Source organism: Balaenoptera borealis (assembly GCF_965194805.1).
Source record: "Balaenoptera borealis genome assembly, chromosome: 16".
Classification (NCBI taxonomy): domain Eukaryota; kingdom Metazoa; phylum Chordata; class Mammalia; order Artiodactyla; family Balaenopteridae; genus Balaenoptera; species Balaenoptera borealis.
In genome coordinates, this window is record NC_138872.1 from 74,136,532 (window position 1) to 74,149,897 (window position 13,366).

At 40.3% G+C, this 13,366-nt stretch overlaps 1 protein-coding gene across 11 annotated transcripts in view; it reads left to right on the forward strand.

Moving 5' to 3' along the window:
• RABGEF1 (RAB guanine nucleotide exchange factor 1) overlaps positions 1–13,366 on the forward strand; it is a 90,649-nt gene that overhangs the window by 36,538 nt on the left and 40,745 nt on the right. The window contains exon 2 of one of the 11 annotated variants that reach the window (XM_082358569.1): positions 4,406–4,510. The exons of the other annotated variants lie outside the window; for them this stretch is intronic. The gene's annotated coding sequence lies outside the window, so the exon portion shown is untranslated. The remainder of the gene's footprint in view (positions 1–4,405; positions 4,511–13,366) is intronic. 11 annotated transcript variants of the gene reach the window in all.

The window sequence follows — 13,366 nt, forward strand, 5'->3', positions numbered from 1 at the left end:
GTTTCCCGCTAGGAATGAAGTTATAAGAAGAAATTAATCTTTTAGTAATTGTGGTGCTTACGTTATAGCAGTGGTTCTCAAAGAGTAGCGCCTAGCCACATCACCTGGAAACCTGTTAGAAATGCAAATTCTCAGGCCTTACCTACCCCAGACCTCCTGAATCAGCAAGTCTGGGTTGGGGCCCCATACTGTGTGTTTTAACAAGTCTTCTAAGTGACACTTATGCATGCTAAAATTTGAGAACCACGGCTTTATAAACTAGTCATTTTGCTGTTTAAGTTTCTCTTCCTACCTCCTACGCCCCAGAGAGTGTATAAAGGTGTTAAAACCAAAATTTAGCTGGGTAAATTTGAAGAGCTAATTGGCTTTATCAAGTGATTCATGAATCAGGCAGCATCTCATCTGGCAAACAGAGATACTCTGAGGGGTTACACAACATGGAAGGCTTTTATAGGGAGGAGAGGGGACAGGAAAGGAAGTCATCAGCAAGGAAAAAATGAAAGTTCATTGGAAGCAAGTAAAAGTTCAGGTGACGCCAGCTTCGCATTGGCTGAACTATGGCATTTTCTGTTGGCTAGGCTGGTTGCTGGGAAAGAAGGAAGTCATTCTCTTGCTGACGTAGTAAAGTAGTGTACTTCCTGTTTGGGAGTGCAAGGTACATGTTTTCCCATTGGAGTCAGTAACTGACCTTTTTCTCTTGGGGTAATTGATGGCTTCCTGTTTGGGGTAACTGACGCTGAGGATGATGAGTGTAGTGGAGGGGCGTGAGAGCTCCCTTTACAGGCCTTCCCGTCACCAGTTCTAGTTGAGATTTTCTTTTTTTAGTTTTCACAAGGGACAAAAGTGAAAGAAAACTGTCTCTGCAGGTACTTTGTTAGTCTTCTGAATAAATCATTTAATACATTTAGAAGATACCTGTTGAGTACGCATTCTGTTCCTGGCACTGTGTTGTCTACGAACATGGAGTAGACAAGTAAGCAAGTAATTGTAATAAAACATGAGTATTATAATAGCTGTATTTATAAAATACTATAGAAACCAGAGAGATGGAATTATTCTGAGGGTGGGGAAGGGGCATTTGACGTTATTTGAATAGGTGGGATTTGAAGGCAGACAAACAGAAGTGTATTCTAGGCTTGTTCATACATAAGATGACCATGTAATTTATTATCGAAAACAGGTCACTTTTGAGAACCAAAGGGATGCTTTTATACCAGGACAACAGGCATAAGCCAGGACTGTTCTCATTAACTGAGATATATGATCATCCTATTTGTAAAGAGCAAGTAATGCTGTGAATCCACAGTTCTGTCAACTGGTGGAAAACTCATTTCTTTAAATTATTTCTAGAATTTACAACAATTCTTATTGGATGGTTTACTAGTTTCCTAGGGCTCCTGTAACAAATTACCACAAACTAGGTTCTTAAAACAACAGAAATTAATTTTTTTGGAGTTCTGGAGGCTAGAAGTCTGAAATCAAGGTGTCAGCAGGGCCATGCTCTCTGAAGGCTGTAGGGAAGATGATTGCTGGCAGTCCTTGGAGTTCTTGGCTTGTAGCTTCATCCTTCCAATCTCTGCTTCTGTGGCCACACGACCTCTATGTGTGTCTCTGGGTCTCTCAGGGCCTTCTTATGAGGACACCAGTCATTCAATTTAGGGCCCACCCTAATCCAGTATGACTTCATTTTAACTAATTACATCTGCAAAGACCTTATTTCCACATCAGGTCACATTTACAATATTGGGGTCCAACCTATCTTTTGGGGGGACACAATTCAACCTACAACAGATGGGATGGTTTTAGTAGCTTTTGAAAGTTTCTGCAGTTTAATTTAATTTTTTTGTTATATACAAGGCACTTCTCAAAAACTTAGAATATAATACAAATATTTATTTGATTGAGCCCTCTAACAAGTCAGAATAAATACATTTCTATCCAGGCAATTGCTTTTTGTATTTCTCTTATCTCATAGATATGTGTATGTCTAGCCCAGCCACAGCAACTGGCTAAGGTTGAAATGGCTGCAGCAAAGCTAAAACTAAGCTGTAAGTTTGCAGAAACAAAACCAAAAACCTTTGATCATTGAAATCACCTTATATATTGCAGTTTGCTGTTACTCTAAGTTAAGAGACATAATTTTTGGTCAGTTACTTATTGAATAAATAGACCAGTTGAGGAATTGACTGCTTCTGTGGAAGAGAGAGGATAGAGCATGGTAGAAGTAGACTCGAGCAGCCAGGTTGTTTTGCATGTAATTTTGAGTTATTTGCCTGGGGAATGGCATGCTCCAATTGGAGCCATAATTTCACTTTGCTGAAAAGGGTGTGACATAATACAATAGAAGATTGTTGTCTAGAATTCATTCCTTAAGAATGCTGCTCTGCTGGCTCTGCTCATTCCAGCAGCATAAACTCTACATTATATTCCATGGGTTTGATTATCATTTGGAATTATTTGGGCAGGCTAGTGTTTGGATACTTTGTATTGTTATATTTAACATTGGAACTCTGCCACTGATTATCTGTGTGACATTCACATTCATTTTGGAGGCAATGTATTTAACGCTATGAAAGTCAGTGAAACCTGGATACAGTCTTTGATTAAAACTATAGTATCTTAACATACACAGCCAAAGGCTAAAAGATAACATAAAAAGAGCACCTATAAAAAGAAAAAAGATGTCATAGAAAAGTGAGCAAAGAACAGGAACAGTTTAATTCTTCAAAGAAAATATGCTAATGGCCAATAAATATCTATAAAGATGGTTAATTTAAGGACACGGGTATTAAAACAAGAAATGCTTCTTTTTTTGCCTTGCAGATTGGCAAAAATTAAAGACTAATAATGCAGTTTTTACGAGTTTGTGGGAAAGTAGATCACTGTAGGTGGGAATGTAAATAGGTATAACCTTTTTGTGAGGCCAATTTGGTGATATAAATCAGAGTTCACAAGGCACAAACCCTCTGACATTCTATGTCTGTTCCTAGGAAGCTATTTCCACTTTGCGAATGGTCTGCTCATATCCTTGTACTGCATACCAGAGTTTTACAAATCTTATTAGTGTAATTTCTAAATATGGTAAAACACTCTCGTCCTGTTTACTTAAAATATTCTGCCTAGTCTCTTATTTGCCTTTCTATTCTGGTTCTAAGTGAGGCCTTTTAAAAACTAGGTAGAAGTTTCAATGTACTTATTCAAATCGGTTTCCTTTCTGATTTCTCCTGCAGCCTGTGAGCTTAGATAGCCCTCACCTCTTTAGAAGTTTCATAAATACTTAATTTTAGTCCTTTCTATTTTTTCATTAGTCTTTTAAAAACTTTAACTCTTTAAGGTTCCTGTTTAAGATTCCTGTAATTAATTTGGGGGTACCAGATTGCTGACCAGTTATCCCTGCATTGTTTATTGAAAATTCTTCCCTTCTCCTCCTTCCTCTAATAATAAATTATTTTATGTATTAGCAATTCATTTTGGGGTTAATCCATTCTGAAGTGATTTGCCAGTTCTTTTGCTAAGTTCACACTGTTTTAACTAGTTTGCAGAAAATTAAAGTTCAATAAATTAATTTAGAGTATTTTTCAAAATTCTTGCCCGTTTATTATTGCTGATAAAATATGGAATAATTTTGTCAAGTTCCAAAAAAGTCTTTTGGAGTTTTTTTGTCATTTATAGTAAACTTAAAAATTTTGAAACATTTGCCATTTATAAAATATTTAACTTTCTCATACTGTGTCCCGGTATGTGTTGCCAACTATTTAAGCCGTCTTTATATCTCAGTATTTTTATGTAGATGACATAATTTTCTTATTAAAATAGTACCTAGATGTTTTTACATTTTGATACTATTGGGAATGAGATCTCTATTTATATTTCCTAACTTCTTATTGTCAGGCTATTATAAGAGTTTCATAGATTTCATGTACACATATTTAGCTTGTTTCATATAAACATAAATTCTTTTATGAAATTCAGTAATTTTAAAATTAATTCCTCAGTGTTCATAGTGCTTTAATTTCTTCTTTCAGGCCTTCTAGATAGATAGTCACATCTTCCATACTTGACAGTAAGCTCTATGAGGACTGAAACTTTATTATTACTTAAATTTGTATCCTAAGTGCCTGTCACGTAGTGTAAATCAGTATATAAATATTTGTTGAATAAATGAATGAGATCATGATGAGTAGAGAAAGCACTATGAGAATATAATGACTGCCTCTGGGTGATGTTTTCTTTATTTTCTACTTATGTCTCAGGTTTTTTAGAGTAACCATCTTTTACTTCTATAACTGGAAAAAAAAACAAATGTAAGGGAAAAAGCTTAACTTTAAATTCTGTTTCTTAACTGAGGTTCAAGGATAGTTTATCATTTTAGTAGAGTTGATTGGATGTTTTCTATAAATCCCAGGTGCGTTGCCCAGAGGAATGATCTATGAGGACGTGACATCAAATCTAAGAATAGGAAGCAGGACTCTTACAAGGAAGATAGTGGGAAGCTACTCAAATCTAAAAAGTATTTTTTGTTTTTTGTTTTATGAAATGAATGTGGTTTGCATGCAGAGCTTTAAGGAAGAACATACACAACTCTGTGGGCTTTGTGCTCCTCTGGCCCTTTTTAGGGTACCTAGCCCTGAGGCAGAATTCACAGGAATCTCAGCTATCTCAGCAATAGAGATCATTTTTACTCTGTCCTCCCTAATGTGAGTGGGCCAATTGAATTATGCAATCTTTGTGCCCAGGTTGCTCAGTAAAAGCCTACTTACTGGAGTGCAGAGCTCAAATAGGAGCTGGGTGTGCCCCTTCTGATGTCCACCCTGGGTGCAATAGTGATGGTAGTTGCCTCTAGATTGTGGCTAGGGGTAGGTCTTTCTGCCCGGAAAGACAGAATTGAGTCTCAGAATTGATTCCCCCATGTTTCTCCTGAACTGAGGAGGGTATGGTGTCTGTATACTCTGATGTCTAATCTGGATGGGCTGACTGTACCTGCTTTGCCTCACCAAAACAGCTTCATCGCCACTGCATAGCCTTTCAGATCAGGGCGTGTACTTTTTTTTTGGTTGCTCACTTGGTCACTTTGTTTTCCATACTTAGGAACAGAAATTATCTGAGTGGTATGTACAACTGTCTGATACACGTTAATTCAGTCATAGGTGTTTTTATTTAATAAATTTTAAGTGGAATTTTTTAAAAACACTTTTAATTTGAAATTACAGATTAACAGGAAGTTGCAAAGATAATACAGAAAGGTCCTGTGTACTCTTCACCTAGTTTGCCCAATGGCTATGTCTTATGTTAACTATAGTATAATGTTAAAACCAATAAGTTGACATCTCTACGATGTGTATTATAGTTCTGTGCCATTTTATCACATATGTAGATTCCTGTAACCACCAACATAGTCAAGATACAGAACGATTGCCACTAAGATCTCCCTTATACCACCCCTTTATAATCACGTCCTGTGGGCAGACCCCAAGACTGCCCCCAGGTCTGGTAATTCACTAGAAGGACTTGCAGAACTCATGTACTCCTGGCTGTGTTTTATTACAGTGAAAGGATATTAAACAGGATCAGTGAACGAAAACAGTGCATTGAGCAGAATTTGGAGGATACCGAGCATGAGTTTCCAAGAGTCTTCTCCCAGTGGAGTTGACAGGGTGCATTTAATCCCTCAGCAACAAACTCTAGCAACATGTGTGAAGTGTTTTCTGTTGGGGAAGTTCACTTAAGCCTAAGATTCCAGGGTTTTTATTGGAGGCTGGTCACATAGGCACAAGCACCCTCATGATTGACCCCCCCCCCCAAGAAGGAAAGCAGTATTCACCATACATCACACAGTCTGCACAAACTGTCTAGACAAGTTGGTACAGTGTGGATCAAGACTCCAAGCATACAAAACACCCTTATCAGTTAGTACATAAAGATACTCTTAAGACCTCAGTTCCCAGGAGCTGGCCAGGAGTCAGCCACAGAAGCAGGCCCTTCTGAAGTCGAGAATGTGCACGATTTGAGCAACTCAGGCCTGCTTGGTTAACTCTTCCTGGATATGGAGAAACAATTCTGGGCCCACAGTGGAGGTGAGGGTTGGGCAGGTTGGGGTAGGTACTACTTTAGATAGAGTGGCCAGGGAAGGCCTTTCTGAAAGTATGACATGAAAGCTGAGACCTAAATGAGGAGAGGGAAATCAGCATATAAACAGCAAGGGTCACAGCATTTAGGCATTAGAACACTTGTGCAAAGTCCCCCAAAAGAGAGAAATTGAAAGGAGGCCTATATTAGTTTTCTGTTGTTGCCGTAGCAAGTTACCACAAACCTATCAGCTTAAAACAACACCCAGAGTATTGTAAGTATTTTAAGTCAGCACTCCTGGCCAGCTCAGCCAGGTACTCTGTTAAGGCTCTCAAGAGGTCCAAATGAAGATGTCATCCAATCTGGGCTCTTATCTGGAGGCTATGGGGAGAATCTGCTTCCAGACATACTTAAATGTTGGTGGAAATGAGTTTAATGAAGTTATGCAACTGAGGTCTTCATTTCTTTGCTGGCTGTCAGCCAGGGGTCATTCTCAGCTTCTAGAAGCCACCCACATTTCTTACATTTCTCCACCTTCAAAGCCAGCAATGGTTCTTTGAATCTCTTTGACTTCCCATTCTGCCCTCCTCTTCTGCTTTATATTTTAAAAACAATTTTATTGAGGTATAATTCACATACCAGAGAATTCACCTATTTAAAGGGCACAATTCAGGACTTCCCTGGTGGCGCAGTGGTTAAGAATCCACCTGCCAGTGCAGGGGACACGGGTTTGAGCCCTGGTCCTGGAAGATCTCACATGCCGCAGAGCAGCTAAGCCCGTGCGCCGCAACTACTGAGCCTGCACTCTAGAGCCCGCGAGCCAACTACTGAGCCTGCGCTCTAGAGCCTGCGAGCTGCAACTACTGAGCCCACGTGCCACAACTACTGAAGCCCACGTGCCTAGAGCCTGTGCTCCGCAACAAGAGAAGCCACCGCAATGAGAAGCCTGCGCACTGCATTGAAGAGTAGCCCCCGCTCGCTGCAACTAGAGAAAGTCCATGCACAGCAACGAAGACCCAACGCAGCCAAAAATATTAAAAAAAAAAAAATCATTTGAGGAACCGTCAGATGGTTTCCAAAAGCATCTGCACCATTTTACATTCCCATCAGCAATGTATGAGCGTTTCAGTTTCTCCACATCTTTGTCAACACTTGTTATTATCTGACTTTTTTTTTTTTTTGGCTGTGTTGGGTCTTCGTTGCTGCACGTGGGCTTTCTCTAGTGGCGAGCGGGAGCTACACTTTGTTGCAGTGCACGGGCTTCTCACTGTGGTGGCTTGTCTTGTTGCGGAGTATGGGCTCTAGGCGCGTGGGCTTCAGTAGTTGTGGCATGTGGGCTCAGTAGTTGTGGCTTGCGGGCTCTAGAGCGCAAGCTCAGTAGTTGTGGCACACAGGCTTAGTTGCTCCGTGGCATGTGGGATCTTCCTGGACCAGGGCTCAAACCTGTGTCCCCTGCATTGGCAGGCGGATTCTTAACCACTGCGCCACCAGGGAAGTCCTATCTGACTTTTTAATACTAGCCATCCAACTGAATGTGAAGTGGTATCTCATTGTGGTTTTGATTTTTATTTCCCTAATGACTAATGATGTCAAAAGTCATTTAACGTGCTTATTGACCATTGGCATATCTTCCTTGGAGAAGTGTCTATTCAGATCTTTTACCCATTTTAGAAATTGGGTCGTTTATCTTTAAAAATATTGAGTTATAACAGTTCATTACACATTCTGTATACGAGTTCTTTATTAGATACATGATTTGCAAATATTTTCTCCCATTCTGTGGGTTGTCTTTTCACTTTCTTGATGGGATCCTTGGAAGCACAAAAGTTTTTAATTCTGATGAAGTACAATTTATCTATCTTTTCTTTTGTTGTTTATGCTTTTGGTGTCATATCTAAGAATCCTTTACAAAATCCAAGATCATGACGTTTTACCTGTGTTTTTGGCCAAGAGTTTTTATAGTTTTAGCTTTTACATTTAGGTCTTTAATCCATTTTTAGTTAACTTTTATACGTGGTGTGAGACAACGGTCTGACCTTATTCTTCTGCATGTAGTGATCCCATTGTCCCAGCACGATTTGTTGAAAAGACTCTTCCATTTGATAGTTGTGACCATAGATGTGTGGGTTTATTTCTGGACTCATAGTTCTATCCCATTGCTCCACATGTCTGTCCTTGTGCCAGTTCCACACCGTTTTGATTATCATAGGTTCGTAGTAAGTTTTGAAATTGGTAACTGTAAGTGCTCCTACATTCTTTTTCAAGATTGTTTTGACTATTCTGGGTTCCTGTCCTGTTCTGCATTTAGGGTTCATGTGCTTATATTGGTCCCACCTGGAAAATCAGGATAATCTCTCTATTTTAAGGTCAACTGATTAGTAATCTTGTCTGGAAAGTTTTTTTGGCCATGTGAGATAATCACAGGTGTAAAACAGAGTGAAGGTCATGGGGGCACAAAGCCTATGAGGCTTAGATTTGTGAAAAGGTAGGAGCAGAAGTTGGATAGAGGGGTATGAATGGAAGTTTCAGAAATATTAATTTGTCCGAAGTTACATTTCAGAGCTGGGATTTGAATGCAGATTTGACCGATCTCCATGTTCTCATGTGCACATCAAATTGGTCTTCATAGATGCATAGCTATTATTTTTAAGTTTTCATCTCAACCTGTTGAGTTCTTAGTATATGCTAAGTCCTCACAGCAATTCTACTATGTTTTTCTAGCTCTCACATAGTACCTGGGCAAGTCTCTGAGTGCAGGTAATAGGCTCTACTGGAGCTGGCATAAGAAAAAAACAGTCAGGGATCAAGGGGTGTGTTTCAGAATCTGAGGGTAGGCAAGCAGCTAAACCTTAGCAAAGGATTGGAACTGAGAAATGGAAACCCCTCAGGACCTAGAGAGTATTTTTCTTCTGCCACTTTTCTCTGCTTCTTGTTGTATATCTTGTTGTATACCAGTCTGTTGTATCTGCAGACTGGTTACTCAGACCACTTGTTGGAAGGTGGTCATGCCACAGCTTCTCCATCATTCAAGAGAACAGCCCAGACTTAGTCCCATTTCCAAAACTTCATTTTGGGTCAAGTGTCCACCTCTGGATCAATCAGCTGTGGCCCTGCAGTGGTGGGGGAGGGGGGACTGCACCATATACAAACAGGGCAGCTGACCTTTGTAGATTTGGGGAACAGTTCCCTGAGGAAAGGGAAGTTGCTGACACATTTGTTACGTAGACTCCCTAAAATGTGTTCATTTTAGTAACAGATCTGTGCTATAGTCTTTGTAGTGTAAAAAACTTTAAACTTACTGAATTGGTATAAGGAAAAAACAGATATTTCTTTTTGCCTACTCCTCTTGGAATTGAAGAAACGGACCACAGGATGTTGATGGTGAGATTAGCTCAGACTCTCAAAATAGTTTGATGGCACTCAGGACTTAGTACAAGTGTAGGCTCTTGTGATGTCCCTGCCACTTACTACCTTTTTGATTGAACAAATCATAATTTCTCAGTCTCAGTGTCTTTATCTGTATTATAATAGGAGAAAGTAGACGGTCTTAAAGTTTCTTAACTTATCATTCTAGACTCTGGCTATATTTTGTTATTCTTCCTTTCTACCTCAGCCTCATTTACTAAATGATAAGTGCAACAGATCTAAATCCTGTCCTTGGAGGGCTTTAATCTCATAGAGGCAATGAAGAGTATTTGTAAACGTGCAGGTCTCCCTGCCATGTCTCGTTAGTTAACTCTTACAGACCCTACTGCCAGAGTGTGTTGCCATCCCTCCCCTTTCCATTACCACTGTATTACCTCTATTATTATAACCTCTTACTGTATTTGTCTCTTGATCATTATCCCTGTCTCCTGTTCTGCACTTTTCCCCAATCCAAACTAGAAATTGCCTCTCAAATTAAAAAAAAAACAAACAAAATCATACAGTAAAGTTGAATTTTGGGGGAGTATACAGTTCTATGAATATAAAAACATGTATAGATTTATGTAAACACCTCCATAATCAGAATACAGAACAGTTCTATCACCTCTAAAAAAGTTCTTGTGCTATTCCTTTATAGACATCCTCTCTCCAACCCTAATTCCTAACAAACCCTGATTATACAGTATGTAAACTTTTTTCAAAAATATTTATTTTATTTACTTTATTTATTTATTTTGGCTGCGCTGGGTCTTAGTTGCAGTATGTGGGATCTTCGTTGCAGCGTGCGGGATCTTTAGTTGCAGCACGCGGGCTTCTTAGTTGCAGCATGCATGCGGGATCTAGTTCCCCGACCAGGGATTGAACCCGAGCCCCCTGCATTGGGAGTGTGGAGTATTACCCACTGGACCACCAGGGAAGTCCCTACAGTATGTAAACTGTTAAAACTGGCTTCATTCACTCATCATAAAGCCTTTGAGATTTCATCCAAGTTGTTGGGTATGTTTTTTTGTTGTTGTTTTTGCTGAGTAGCATTCCATTGCATGGATGTACCACACAGTTTGTTTATTCATTCATCTATTGAAGGATATTTTGGTTGTTTCCATTTTTTGATGATCATAAATAATGTTACTAGAAACATTTTTGTATAGATTTTTTTTTTTTTAAAGGGAACGCTATTTATTTATTTATTTATTTATTTATTTTGGCTGTGTTGGGTCTTCGTTTCTGTGCCAGGGCTTTCTCTAGTTGCGGCGAGCGGGGGCCACCTTTCATCGCGGTGCGCGGGCCTCTCACTGTCGTGGCCTCTCTTGTTGCGGAGCACAAGCTCCCGACGCACAGGCTCAGTAGTTGTGGCTCACGGGCCTAATTGCTCCGCGGCATGTGGGATCCTCCCAGACCAGGGCTCGAACCCGTGTCCCCTGCATTGGCAGGCAGATTCTCAACCACTGCACCACCAGGGAAGCCCTTGTATAGATTTTTGAGTGAACATCAGTTTTATTTCTCTGGAGGAAATAACTGGGAATAGGATTGCTGGGTTGTATGGTAAGTGTATTTAACTTTTTATGAAACTACCAACTTGTTTTCCATGGTGGTTGTACCATTTGCATCCCACTAGGAGGGTTCTAGTTGCTCTGCCTCCTTGCTACCACTTGGTATTGTTCTTAATTTAATTATTCTAATAGGTGTGTAGTGAAATCTCATGGTGATTTAATTTACATTTCTCTAACAGATGATGATGTTGAACAACTTTTCACGTGCTTATTTGCCATGTTGTCAAGAACTGTGACTGACGTGGGTTTTTACCCTCTTAAACGTAACAAGTTAGCCTGCCAGTTTCATGGATGCTGGAAGAAGTCATGAGACTCTGGAGTTGGAGACAAAGGACTTTATTATTATTCATAGGACATCAGTAAAACAAGCTTCATCTCACGTGGGCTACCCTTGTCCCCAAGTCCCATGGGGCTGGTGTCACAGCTGAGGAACCTAAGCTTAAGGAACCCAAATCCTTTATAATGGGCAGCTAACAAACCCACCTGACTTTTGACCTGGAGGGAAACATTATATCTATTTTACTTGACAGTAAACAAACTTGCCCTTTCTCTGGAGGGAGACAGTGATCTGTTCCTCCTGAGAATGTTAGATATGCAAACATCCTTGAAGATGTAGTCTGTTACGAAGGCCTCTTGTACAGAAATGTGAGACACCCGTGGAGAATTGTCTCCCAGTGTGTATATCTTCTTTGGATAAGTCTGTTCAAGTCTTTTGCCCATTTTTTTAATTGGGTGGTTTTTCTTTCTGTTGAGTTTTCAGAATTCTTTATATGTTCTGGATGCAAGTCCTTTGTCAGATATATGATTTGCGAGTATTTTCTTCCAGTCTGTAGTTTGTCTTTTCATTTTCCGTGCAGTGTCATTGGAGAAGCAAAAGTTTTTAGTTTTGCTGCCAAGTTTGGGCCGCAGGTTCCAACCCTACTTCTGTGAGCTGTGGTTCCCATGTTGGTTCATTTTTCAGAGGCTTCGCAGTGCTATTTTGATCTGTTTCCTGCGTGTGTCAGTCTGAAACCCGTGCAGTGGTCTCTATTAGTGTGAATTTTAGTCTCTGATCCTGAATAGCATGAGATCCATGCACACATTTTCAGCTTGCTTTCTTGAGTTCTCCTCATTGATTCCTCCTGTATTTTTAAAGTTCTCTCGGGGCTCATCTTCTCTCCTCTGGGTGGAAAGCTGTGGAATTAGTTACCCCACTCTGTCTTGTACTCCCATCACTGTCTAGGAGACTAGAGAGTGGGAGGAATGGATAGTTCCCCTTCCTCCGAGTTTAGCTCCTGCAGTCTCTCATTCCAGCCGCTTCTGTGGACACCATGTGATTGCTCATGGCTCAAGAGAAGGAGGGGGAAAAAAGACAAGAAAACGGAGGGATTTTCATATTTCCTCTCAGTGTTAGGAGTTCCCTTTCTCATTCTTTGAGCCAGAGCTAGAGGAGCTCTCTCTGGCCCTGGTGTCCATTTCTGGGTTGGCTTGGTGATACTGTAGGGGAAAAAAGGGTAAACTCACCGAGGGTTCAGTGATACACTGAATTCTGGTCTTCTTCCTTAATTCTTCTCCTCCCTTTCGCCTTTGAGAATCCTCAAAAATAGTGCTTAGCTCATGCCATCTAGGCTTTATAGCTGGACTACACCTGTGAAGTCTCTCTTCCCCACACCCTGCGGCTGCTCATGTCTGTCTTCATTTTTTTTTCTTATATTTATTTTTATCCTTGATTTCCTTCTCGGGTCACCCGTCTGCCTGCATACCTTAATGTTCAGCCAAAGATTGTTGTTTGTTCAAAGACTGAATTTGTGCACAAACATCTCTAGCCAGCAAGGTTTCCATTGTCTGGCCAACAAAGACTGTGCATACACACAGGAGATGCGAGAGAGCCGGTCGGTGGCTTGAAGTTTGAATGCATTCCTTGGTCCACACTTTGATCCATCAGCAGAGAGGAAGTTTTGTCTGTCTTTGTAGTTGATTTTGGTGGAGAGGATTTATTGTCCTCTTCACTTCATCATACTGGAAAACAGAACTCCACCTCTCAAGTTTTATGTCTTAAAATAGACACCTATCCTGATTTCCCCTTTTCACTGAAACAACAGTGCTGTAACCCAGCTCTTGCCTGAAGTTTTAAAAAGCCATCATAATTGAACTTCACATGTAATTGCTTCTGTTTACCTCCTGCTTATACCACATCATTCATGTTCTGCGTTTGCTGTCCTGTCTCTGAGTGTTTTGCAAAAGATGTTCTTCCTCTCCGGAATGTCTTCCCTCTTTTGTGTCATCGCTCGAAGACCCTCTTAAGCCTCAACTCAAGGCTCTTGAAGGTCTACATCCCCCACCCT